We start from the raw sequence: 13,862 nt of genomic DNA on the forward strand, positions 1-13,862 counted from the left end.
TCTCAGGTATCACCGAGATCTAATCCCCATACGAAGACAATCTGCAGTTTTCACTGTACAATGCCTCGAATGATGCTATCTCCATACTCATTCAATAACTATCGTTATACAATAATTTACAAGTGACAATAAATCATGTCAACCAGTGCTAGCATCCAGCACTACAGTTCCTGGATATCCTCCAGTTTTAGGATAGTTACTCCAATTATCTGTCGATCTATAGACGATAAGTAAAAGAGTTTATTGTATACTCTGCCAAAAGTACAAAATTCAAACGAACATCACAGTCCGATATAATCAACTTTGGCATTCAGTACAATCTATCCTCTTTTCTGACATAAATCTCCATCGACTGGTCATATCCGTAAGTCTTCATGTACAAATAATATAAGCAAATTCACGCAATCTATTAATAACAATCACATCGCATCATAATCTTGAATAGATTTCGGTGGATTCATTACGAAATCTATAGAAATGTACTCCCATTTCTATTCAAGAATCGATAATCGATATAACCAATCTCCAGTTTTCCCCTTTTCTGCTACCAGAAAGAATACGGAATCGACTACTGTGCGCTTCTGACCATATCTGTCATTTCAGATTCGAAATATTCGGCACAAACAAGTCGATTATTCGCATACAATACAGTATCACCTACCTGCTATTCTGATCAACACCCTGTTCTGATTATCGAAACTGCGTTCTGAACATTCTGATTAAACTTCTGGACTGCTTTAATTCGCGAGTTTAGCTCTGATTCGGCTTGAACTGTATATACTCTCAACGGTTCCCAATAATCTGTATCACATCTTCGACTTTGTTTAAATCAACTGCTATATCATTTTCGAATGTAAAGTCCCCCAAACAATATAATCTGTCTTTAATACTGTTTTAGAACAATAACAATTCTCAAGCAATTTCACAACAACAGTCATATACAATAATCTGTTAAACTCAGGCAAGAAAATAAAGATGTTTCTGACATCGGTATCATTCTCAGCCACTGATCACTGCCTCAGCTGTGCTAATATCAATCGGTATACCATATTCGGATATCACATACTCGGAATACAGTCTGTTTCAATCAAGATTCATATCTGAACAATTTCTATATACAACAATTTCAGTTCTCAGATCCTTCAATACAAGATATTCAATTTAGTCAGTCATATGCCACGAGTATATCACAAAATATCATAGATAAACGGCATAAAATCATCAGAATACCTCTGAATACCGGATTCATCAACCCATAATCAGAACTGAAGTATTTTACAGAGAAACACACAATCAGATGTAACTTTCGGTCAGTAAATCCTCTAACTTGTATTTCAATTCTTTCAAATCAATCAGTATCATTCTGTACGGACTTCTAAAATAAAACCAGTACCTGGTATCAAATCAAGGCGGAAATCACTCTCCCTGATATAAGGCAAATCCGGAATTTCATCTAGAAAGACTTTAGCAATTCTCCTGCTACTGACAAATCAGCTCATGGTATATTCATTTTCAGTAATCAGCTGAATGCAAAAGGAATTACTCCATTCCTTTCGATAATCATCGAGTCATAAATAATACAGATATCAAAGGAATTTTAAATCGAAAATCCTTACCGTATATTATTCATTCTTCGGCCATTTCTGGTCCGAATCTTACCATCTCCTAGCAAGAATCTATAATAGTTCTGTACTTGTCAATACATCAATATCAATAATGCAGTCAAAATCAGACCACACAAGTACAACACAATATAATTCAATCTCATTCTCACTTCACTGCAGTATACGATATTTACAGAATTAACTGATATCAATCTTTCCCCCCAAAAGATAAAGAAATCAATACTACAGTATATACAGACCCAACAGAATAAAGCATACATCAATGCAATTAACTCAGAAATCATTTATAAGATGTACGAGAATCTCCCAATACATATGGGACAAAATCATAAAAGAACAGATACCTGTCACTACATCATCAAGTGCATCCTGGATCTGTTCCTCGGTCACTACCACCAGACGCCTCTGCTCCCTGGAATCTTCGGGAACCTCTCTGTGGACATACTCTCGCAAAATGTCCTGACTGTCGGCAGATACGGCAACTACCAAATACTCCTTGGCATTGCTCAGTGGGATGTCTTCCTCCGCAAGTCCTGCAATAAAATCCAGTATAACTCGGGCTAGAACCACTGGAGCAAGATGAACCGCTCTGTCCTCTCCCTAATTTTTTAAACTGTTTCTTTCGAGCTTTCAACAAATCTGGCTTCCCACTTGTACTGCCACTATCAAATCTGAGAGGGTATTGCTGTGTCTGGGGTCGGATCACATCCAACCTCCCTCGTTGTCGACTCAAACTTGCCTCAGCTCTCTTTGCTTTATTCAAAGCATCACCAAAACGCTGGGGTCGCTCTACCTTTACCAAGGAAGATATCTCAGCATTCAATCCGTTGATGAACTGATCCGCTTCAGCTTCATCATTCCCAGCTATAAGAGGAGCAAAACGTAATAAAGTAGAGAATTTAGCAACATATTCTTCAATATTCAGTTGGTCCTATTTCAAATTCTCAAACTCTGCTTTCTTGTCCTCTCGGTACGAAACTGAGAAAAATCTTCGATAGAATTCAGCTCTAAAGATTTCCCACGTAATTACCGTACCACGCTGTTCTAATACTCTTTTGGTTGTAATCCACCAACTCCTTGCGACTTCCCCTAACTGATGCCCAACTAATCTAACTCTGCAATCATCTGTAAAACCAAGAAATTCAAAAAGCATTTCTATGTCTTCTAGCCAATTCTCACAATCCACTGGTGTCTCAGTACCCTTCAGAATCGGCGGTTGAAACTACTGAAATTTCTTCAACTGTGTTTCCATCAGAGTTTCTATCTCATCCATCTGATCAGTCGAAGTACTACCCCTTTCCGGAATTCTTTGGGGAGGTATATCTTATAATCACCAGAGTTAGCAATCACATGACATAAATCAATCTCAGTCCCTTTCTGATCAGCTTACCTCTGATCAAGAATTGGTTCCGATTTATTTTCAAATCAAACACATTACCAAATCAACTCAGATATTCAGGTAACATGTATTTAGAAGCAGTAAAACATAATATCATGCTAGCATACACAATGTAAGTCAACATTATAATAAGTCACATGCTAGCAATCAAAAGCAAGAAAAGAAAACTCAATCTACCCCGCCCATTCTCCTCTATCTCAATCTAAGGAACTTACAGTTCTAGAATCTACTGTTCTGGAACCTAATGCTCTGATATCACCTGTTGTGGGGACCCGAACGCTAATTCAATTCTTAATCATCATTAGGATCAATTTATTAAGTCAAGTAATTTGGGTCATAAAAAAAAATTTCTTTAATTGCGGAACGTATTGGAATCTAACTAATATACAGATTTGTATAAATAAAGTACAAGTCCTGTACAATCTACATTCAATAAAAACTAAGGTTTAACAACTAATTATCAAGTGTTCAACCCTATCTTTAATCCAAGTCCGTAGTCTCCACTCTAATCATGATCTCTCTCTCTTCTTGTCTTGACCCTGATCCTGTCCCACCCGTTGTCATGCACACATACAAACAAGACAACAGCCGGATAACTCCGGTGAGAATTATATTCCCAGTATAAACCATGTATACATGCATTTCATATAAACAATATAAAAGCATGAAATAAACATTCATAACATGTATCAAATTCAGAAGCATGAACCAATATAAACTCGGAATATAACATGTATCCAATCCGACACATGGATCAACACAAACTCTAAATCACACTCCGTGACTCATGGACTCGTACTCGACTCGTCCTAATCTAGGGATCCCGATCGGAATAAGAACATACACCTACCTACAAAAATCTGTGCAGAGTTTTCTTGTTCTTGTTGCTGAAAATTTCGGTTTTTGCCTTCTCAATCATGCACATGAAATGTTTCAAAATAAATATAGGACTTGATTGAAGAGCAAGGAATAACATATACATGCCTTGGAAATTGTTTAGAAGAAAACAAGAATGATACGACGACACGGCGCGGCGGAGACGGAGTGTTCTTCTTTTATTTTCTCTCTTGTTTTCTTTCTTAATTCTCCTAGGAGACTCACGATTTTCTCTCTAGTATTTGCTCTGAATTTCAAAATAATGGAGAGGTAGAGAAGGTTAGAAGAAATGAAGGGAAGTCTACAAGATAAATGGAAATTTGAATTGTAAAAATGAATCTTGCTATCCTAGTTGTTTGAGAGATAAGGGAAAAGATTTGATTTGATTTCTTTAATGAGGTGACCGAAAATTTCATTCAAAAAAAAGGGGTAGGAAAATTGCTTAATTATTAATTATTGGAGATCAAGTGTAATGGAATTATCACCCAAGAAAATGGATAAGGAAAGGAATCAAGGAAATGGGTTGTCAAACTTTTTAAATCTTCCAAAGGTGATGGCCGATTTCTACAAAAAAAATGAAGGGGAAATATTACTTAAATCATTAATTATTGTTGATTAAAAATGAAGGGATTAAATACCAAGGATGGATAAGGAAAGAATCAAAGTTTGTGAGTTGTCAACTAAATTCAAATCTTCTACAAAAGGGGTGACCGAAGATCTTTTAAATAAATGAGGTGAAATATTACTTAAATCTTGTATTTTAAATCTTTAAAGTTTTATCTACCCATTAGGTATTTTAGCGAATTAATAAAATAGTTTAGGATGGTAATTATCTTGCATGCATGGCTAAATCTTTAAATTAAATTACCAACATGTTAAATTACAATTTCTTAAATAAAATAAGCCTAGATTGACTTATCTCAATTGGTCATATATTTTAATTTAGGCTTTTAATTAAATTATTAGACATAAAAGAACTTATTTACTACTTATCTCAAGTTAATTAAATAAATCCTTAAACATTTTTTTATTTTAAAATTACTTATTATTTATCTTAAATAAATTCTAGGAATGTTTTCTTAATATTAAATTTTATCTCAATACTCCAACTCCAGTCCGGCCTCGCTTATTTAACTGAAAAGATAAAACTAAACTTATGCGATAAATAATCATGACTAACAACTTTAAAAATGTTTTAAACAATAAAGAAATCATTTTTAATTTAAATACTAGAAATTATGCATGGCTTATACGTACTCTGATTTAACGGGTTCTACATGAAGGATTGATTTAGTCCATCAAGGTGATATTAACTTTTATGGAGCTGAAGGATGCAGACAGAGTCAGATCTGCTACATTTCTATTGACAGGGGACGCCATATTGTTATAGCAGATCGCGTCTCTGTCAGTAAATTTACAGACCCTGACTTGGACTGGTTTTAAGGAGATATTCTATTCCAAATACTTCACTGAGGAAGTACGCTCTCTCTTGACCAGGGAGTTTATGACTTTGCGATAGGGACACAACAACGTAGTAGAGTTTGTAAGGATGTTTGAGATGGTGTCTAACTTTGTGCCTCTAATGGCGAATGATGCCCGGGAGAAGCTGAGGCATTTCACTGATTGATTACGGCTAGTCTTGCTCTGTGATGTTAGAGTTGCTGGTCCTACCACTTATGCTATTCCTGTTGTGGGGACCCGGACGCTAATTATCTTCTTAATCGTTATTAGGATCAATTTACTAATCAAGTAATTAGGGCCATAAAATTTTTTCTTTAAACTGCGGAACGTAATGAGATTAATCTAATATACAAAAAGTATAAAACTACGAGTTTTGTACAATATGCATTCTAGTTCCAAATTAAGGTTCAACTACTACAATCAAGTAATGTAACCTATCTACATCAAAGTCCGGAATCACCACTCTAATCTCGATCTCTCATCATCTTCTCGACCCTGATCCTGTCCCACCTGTTGTCATGCACACATACAGACAAGACAACAGCCGGATAACTCCGGTGAGAATTTAATCCCAGTATAAATCATATATACATGCATTTCATATAACAACATATATAAAAGCATGAAATAGATATCAAGACATGTATCATAATCTGAAATCATAAATTGATATCAAACAGTAATTCATACTCTGAACATGTATCACATAAGAAATATGAATCAATATAGACTCTGAATCACACTCTGTGATTCTAAGACTCTGAGTCAATCTCTCATCTAGGGATCCCGGTCTGAATAAGAACGTAACAAGTCTCCCACCTATCTCTTACGTTCGCGGTGGTTGTAATTGATACGTCCCTATTCCTGGACTTTGGTCTGATATGTATCGAATAGTCTGCAATAAGGGCTGCTCTGTCTCTTAAGCACATCGATACACCAAACGTCCAATGTCTTGGGAGATCTGCCAAAGACTTGGCATGTCTGCCAATCCTATTCTGACAATGTGCAATGGGCCAGTGATCGCTCTGTCAAAACCTAGCCCCTCTGTCAGTGACTCTCCCTCAATAGCTATCTGCTATCCACTGCTTTTATACACATCAATAAAATCAGCATACATAAACAAAGCATACAAAGGTATGAAAACAATAACATACAAGTATGTGGTTTAGGGAAACTCGAGTTAAATCTAACTCAAGTCGATCTCCCAATTCACATCGATTTATACCTTTCTTTCCGTCGGTCTGTCGAAGTCAAAGTCTTGAATCTGAATCTGTCAATGTCAATCAATCTGAAATGACAATATCGAGGAGTATATATATCAATACACAACTCAATTCAAAACTGTTCTGATCAATACTCAAATCAAACATAATCTGATCCATATCAACGATATCATGATACAATCGAATTCATTACTGAATCTGATCAATCTAAATCAACTGATGTCACGACGGCATAACAATACAGTCTCGCTAACCCCGTCAATCTCAACATCACAAATATAATACCAGAGCTCATAATCAATATCAATACAACTCGTAATTTCAACGATAATACAACAACAACAACCAAATTTGCCAAAAGAAATAATCGTTTAAAAATTATAAACACTTCATAAAAAACATAGTATTTGAAACAACATGCATAAAAGTATTCATAAAAACATGGGCGGTCCTCGGGTTTAGCCTCCCGCTCAGTCCAAGCCAGCTCACTGGTCCTCACCCCTCGTCTCCTCAAATGCATCCTCACCTGCATCGATCAAGTCTAGTGAGTCTCATGACTCAACATGTATAAACTGGGAGTAACGAGTAATATATAATAAAATCACATGAAACCTTAAAATAGAGCGTACGTACTTGAAACTTTAACTTGCATACTTAAAAGCCTGAACGTAACATACTTGAAACTTGTGCATACATACATAAACATAGACGTGCCATCATCATAAGACTTTTCTTAAACATGCTTGCATACTTGTACATACTTGAACATTCATAACTTCATCATTTTGCGTAGAGGCATGTATCAAAGCAAGTGACCAATACATAAATATGCCTGATCAGACTAAACCACAATACTGGGCTAGCAGGGAAAGTCCACCACCACATACATGAGATCCCCGTTCATGCTTTAACGGGTGGATTGGTCTCTGGTCATGCTTTACCACTTTCCAATCCTGATCTAAACCGGTCATGCTTTACCGGGGTGGAGAGGTCCTCGGCCACGTTCACCGACTTCCAAACCCGTTCATAATTTGGTTACAAGACATTTAGCATACCTCAAAAACTAAAAATATTTTCTTTGCACGTCTAACATACTTACTTGGCGTTGAGGGATTCGTTGGATCTCGCTTGGGGCCACTGCTGCACATACTAACATGAGTTCAAACACTAATCTTTTATAGCTTAGACATAGGTATTCGTGCTCACCACGGAATTAAATAAATAGCTTATGACATTCTAGATCACTCGGAACTTGACCTAGTTTAATCATCATAGTAAATCATGACTTAGAATCCCTAAACAAATCCTCTGTTTTATATTCATAACCACAAAACAAAATCCTATATTTATATTAATATTTTAAATAAAAAAAAAATTTTAAAATTTTTTTTTTTATATAAGGGGGTACACGGACCCAGTGTAGGGGTCCGGGTAGGGGTCCGGGTCCATGCGGAAATTTCGCATTTTGAAAGAAAAATGGACACGGACTCCGTGTCGTGGTCTGGGAAAGGGTCCGTGTCGCCTCTGGACATGAAAATTCACGAAAATTCACTAACTTAATGATTCAATCTTCCAACCCAAGCCTAAGGAACATGAACCAAAACCTCAAGACTCATCCTAGGATATATTACATTGATTCAAACCCGTACAAACACCCCAAACGTCCCCAAACATCGCCAATCAACTTCAATACAACAATAACCCGTAATTCTATATCGTTTCGCTTCCTATGACTTCTATTACATCCCAAACCAATCCGGACCCAAACGAACCACCAAATAAAACCTAAAAACATCCCATAATATATCTAAATGTAGTAGCACAAGCCTGGCGATGCCCAACGAAACCTACAACTCAAAAACTTCAAAACATGATAAACATCATTTTCATAATATCGTAGGTTTGAGCAGTCACACAAAAACAACCATAACTCACTCGTTTCTTGTTCGAAAATTAAGAATTTTATATCAAATCGAAGGTATCAAAAAGATCTATGTTTTATCTGTTGAAAATATTTTCAGAAAACGAACTGAAATTGCACAGGAACCAAAATGACAGCAAAAACGTCTTTTGAAATCAAAAATGTTTCAGAAATCGATTCAATGCATAATCGCTCAAATTTTGCTCATAATAATCAAACTTTCACGCATAACTTACATCAAAATATCTAATATGACGAGATCGATGCATAAAACAAAAGAATATACATGTCTTTGATCTTTAAAACTCACGATACGGTGAATATCGAAGCGACACGGTGCGGGAAATAATCCGGACGACTTGAGGCACAATTTTTGCTACTAAAATCAACAAATAATTGCTGAAGGATATTTGGAGAGAAAAGTGGTGATATGGAGGCTGCTGAAGGAGAGTTTCAATAACTCTTTTCTTTCTCCTCTCACCATACTAAATAAAGGAATATGAAATGTGTATGTGTGTGCTGGACATGTGTGTGTTTTGTTGAATATGTGTGTGTGGTGTGAGTTTGACCACAAAATGAATAAAACATGTGTGTGTGTTTTAATTAATATTTTAAAAATACTAATAATAAATTAGTATACCAAATAAAATAATATTTCCCCACTAAAAATAATATCACTAAATTTAAATTAAAAATACACATGTTTTAAACCTCAAAAGTTTTAAAAAAAAATATCTTAAAATCATTTAATAAATTAAATTAGGCTTCTAAAAAAATAAATACTAAAAACTTAATAAATCATTTAAAATGTCCCAATCCTAACTTAAAATAAAATACCACATTTTAAAATCACAAAAATTGTAATGCCCGAGAATTAATTTTTGTTAATCTGAAATGATTTGGTACTAATGGATATGATTATATTGACATGATTATTGAAGGCATGAAAGAGACCGGGAAAATCATTGCATGAGATTTGGTTTGGGATTGCATGAACTTGAAATTGTTGGCGTGGTGTGAGATCAGAAGGTCTCGCGCATATGGGCGAGGAGTAGGCGCGCATATGCGCGAGCTATGTGAAAACCAAGATGCACGGACAGAACATGGCGCGCATATGCGCGACTTGACGGCGCGCATATGCGCGAGGTGGCCAGTAACCCAAGTGCGAAGATGGAGAGTTGGGCGCACATGCGCGACGATGCGCGGGCACATGCGCGAAGGGTCCAGTAGCTAAACTTCGGAAATGAACTTGCGCGCACATGCGCGAAGGAGGACGCGCACATGCGCGTAGAGGAGCAGGGGCCAAAGTTCAGAACAGAACTTTTGGTGCATATGCACCAAGTGGTGTCGCGCATATGCGCCAGCAGTTACAAAGCATAGCGCCGAGACCAGTAGGCCTCGCGCATATGCGCCGAAGGAAGTCGCGCATATGCGCGAGACGTGTATTACAAAGAACAAGCCACGTTTTTCAAGACATGCATGGATATATATATATATATATATGTATATGTACAACGTGCAATCAGTAGGAAATCGAGAGAATCTGAGGAAGGAAGCTTCAAACTTTCTGTGTCGTGGAAATTTGGATTTACGAGAAATTCGTCTATCTGATTTTGAATCCAACTTCAGTACTGTGTTCCTATTGACACAGGCTACAACTGGACGTAAGTTTTGTTACGTTTAAATACGATTTGAAATTATGATATTGTCAGAATTGAATATGAATCATATATGGTGTTTCTGATATAGTAGGCACCGTATATTTGAAGTCAGATTGAAGAACAGACTGTGTATATAATTGTTATGATTTTCAGAACCGATATAATCGAGATTATACAGATTTGAGATTAATGTCTGTTATTGTTGAGATTATGACTTGTACCGATGTTGATTATGAATTCTGGTATTATATCTGTGATGTTGAGACTGATGGGGTTATCGAGACTGCATTGTTATACCGTCGAAACATCAATAAATTGATATTGATCCGATTCAGTAGTGATTTCGATTATATCGTGATATCGTCGATATGGATTAGATTGTATCTTGATTCGATATTGATCAGATTATGTTTGATTTGAGTATTGATCAGAATAGATTTTGAATTGAGTTGCATATTGAGATTGTGCCTACACGATATTGTATTTCAGATTGATATGGACAGATTTGACTTCGAGACTTCGACTTCGTCAGACCGCAAAGACAAAGGTATAAATTTATGTTGATGTGCGATTTCTCAACTCGAGTCCGATTGACTTGAGTTTCCCAAAATCACATACTTTACTTTATTGCATCGATATTTGCAATTGTATGAGGTTGATACATTTGATTTATTGATTTATGTACTGAATCATTAAGCGGATACGCCTAATTGTGAATGAGTAATCTTGTGACAGTAGTGCCGGATAGTGATGGAATCGTCATCGGCACATTGCACATTGTCACAGGATAGGATATTGGTGAAAATGCCAAAGTCTGTGACGGTTAGGTCAAGACACCGGACGTTTGGCTATATGGGAGTGGATAGAATTGGAGTTTCTTCTATTACTGATGTTCGATATGGAAAGAGCCAAAGTCCGTGAATAAGAACATGCCACCACCCCGATCGGGAGTGTAGGTGGGTGTATGTTCTTATTCCGATTGGGATCCCTAGATTAGGACGAGTCGAGTACGAGTCCATGAGTCACGGAGTGTGATTCAGAGTTTGTGTTGATCCATGTGTCGGATTGGATACATGTTATATTCCGAGTTTATATTGATTCATGCTTCTGAATTTGATACATGCTAACAAGAACAAGAAAATTCTGCACAGATTTTTGTTTCCCTTCATGCTTCACGTTGGTATGCTTTCTTTTGATTTCAGGGGTGGTTCATTCCAGGCACTCAAGGCTGCTTTTAGAAATGAACTAGGATGTGTTAGGGAGGTGCTAGTCCATCGGTTTGAGTCCCTTCACCACAAGCAAGAGGAAATGGACAGCAACTCCCATAGTGCAGTTTTTGTGTTTCGATTTCTTGTTTTTCTTGTCTTAGGTGTGGGTTTCGATTTTGCCTGCCCTAGGGGCTGTAGCCATGGTTATAATCCCTCCTTGTTATGTCTAAGACGTGACCAAGATGCCCTTTCATGGCTTGGTTCATGGTCCCATCGGTTTTCAAAACAAAACAAGACAAGTGTCCCTTCGATCCTTTTATTTTCTGCATGAGTGGGTTTCAAATATATGGGGTTTTGGTGGATCTTCGTTGGCTTCTAGCCTTTAGCCATGGTTCACACAATACCTCATGGTGTCTAGATCATGCCATGGTCGATCATATGGCCACTGGAATGACACATGACAGCAAGAACGAACAAGACACCTCATGCGTGTGAGATGCGTTCTCGGGTGGAGCTTGTGAGTAGTGTCGGGCGTTGCTTGGATTGTGGTTGGCCTAGGGCCCTTAGCCATGGTTCAAGTCATACTTTAGGATGCTGGTAAGAGGAACTGGTCGGTGGTTCAAGCCCCAATGGCCATTAGCCTTGCAAACGACGCAAGGAAGCGCAACAGCTTCTGCTGTAATTTTCTTGACAGCAATTTTGCCTTTGGTTCAGAGGTGTGTTTCGAGTTCTTGGTTGGATTTTAGCCTATGGTCTTGGACTGGACAGTACCTTATTGAGTTAGGAAGGTCATGTTTTTGTCCGTTTGTGATTTGGTTAAGTTTAGAGGTCGTACGAGAATTTACGGTGCAATGTGCCAAAGTGACTCTCGAAAGTGCGTTTCATGATTTTGGCCTCCATGCACTATTTTCGTATATTTCAGCCCTATGGTCATGTTTTCCAGTATTTTAAGAGTATTTTAATCATGGCTAAATGATGGTTAAATGTTGGTTCGAGTTGGTACGAAGCCATGATTGAATACTAAGTTTGTTGGGCGTAACTGTCTCGTTTTTGGGTGCGGTTTTGAGGTGTTGGTCAAGATAAGTTTATTTGCATGTTCTCATGTTAGATTTAGGTCGCAGCGAGCTTGGGAACGATCCAACCCAATTGGTAAAATAACACAGGAATTTAATTATATTACGTGCATAAAAATATACAAGTTTATTTTTGAGATATTTGCGATATTGCTAGTGGCCGCCTCACGTTCATGGGATTGCAGCTTATCATGGGATTATTACTTCATCCGGTGGTCACTGACCGGTTCATGTTCATGTATTGGTAAGGATATCCAGTCCAAGGGCTGTGATGATCTCTACCGCCCAGTATACTGTGGTTTAGTCTGATCAGACGATTCATTTCACGTTATGGGCCACTTGCGTAGAACATATTCTCAACAGAAAATTATTATATGCTATTTCATGACAGGGCTCTATCGAGCAAACATTTCACTTACGATTTTCAATTCAGTTATGCATGTATTTATAATTACTCATGACAAGTCATTTTCACGTTACACTTTATGATATGATATCTTTACATGGCATGAAATTTTATGATATATTTACTTGTTATCAACGATATATGCATGCTGAGTCTTTAGACTAACTAGACTTGATTGTTGTAGGTACTGATGAGGTCGGGACCGAGGGCGGGGACCATTGAGCTAGCTTGGGTCGGCAGTAGTAGGAATCCGAGGACCTCATTTATCAGTTTATTTATTATTTTATGAAAACTCATTTTATCACGATGAATTATTTTAAGTTGTTGCTTTGAAATAAATATTTACTTCCGCTGCTATCTCGACATTTAAAACTTTTATTCCGCTGCTACTTTAAACATTGAACCTTTTATCAGTATATTTTATGAATGAGGCAAGTTATTTACCTTTAAAAATAAAATTTCAAATTTTTCCGCAAATTTTCAAGTACGAATTTCGGGCCGTTACAGTTGGTATCAGTGCCTATGTTCTTGTAAAGGGTTGTACTACTACTGACCTCGAGAAACTCACAAAGTCACGTCTTAGGTCTGTAAGTTTTACATTTACGCATTTCTTTTAAAGCATAAAATATTTTCACAGCATATTTTCATGAAATGTTTTGTGTCAAGACTTTAATTATGCAGTACTTACTTAAATTTAAAGAAATAATGGATTGTTTATATTGATTTTTTGGCTAGTAGTACTGATGTTCTACTTTTTGGATCATAAATTAATCTTGAAGATTATAAATGCTCTTGGGACTTGTAGATTTTCTAAGAAACTACTGATGGTTCGCGGTTGCTAGTTTAGTTAGTTTTTGAGAATTCCATGTAAGGATTAATGATTCGGGACTACGACTAAATTTGGAAGTATAAAAACGTAGAATTTATTTAGGTAGCATGCTCTACCCAATTGGATTTAAGGATTGAATTGCATGAATTGAGAATTTTAAGGACCTAATTGTAATAACTA

Source organism: Primulina tabacum, chromosome 18 (assembly GCF_025594145.1).
Source record: "Primulina tabacum isolate GXHZ01 chromosome 18, ASM2559414v2, whole genome shotgun sequence".
NCBI lineage: Eukaryota > Viridiplantae > Streptophyta > Magnoliopsida > Lamiales > Gesneriaceae > Primulina > Primulina tabacum.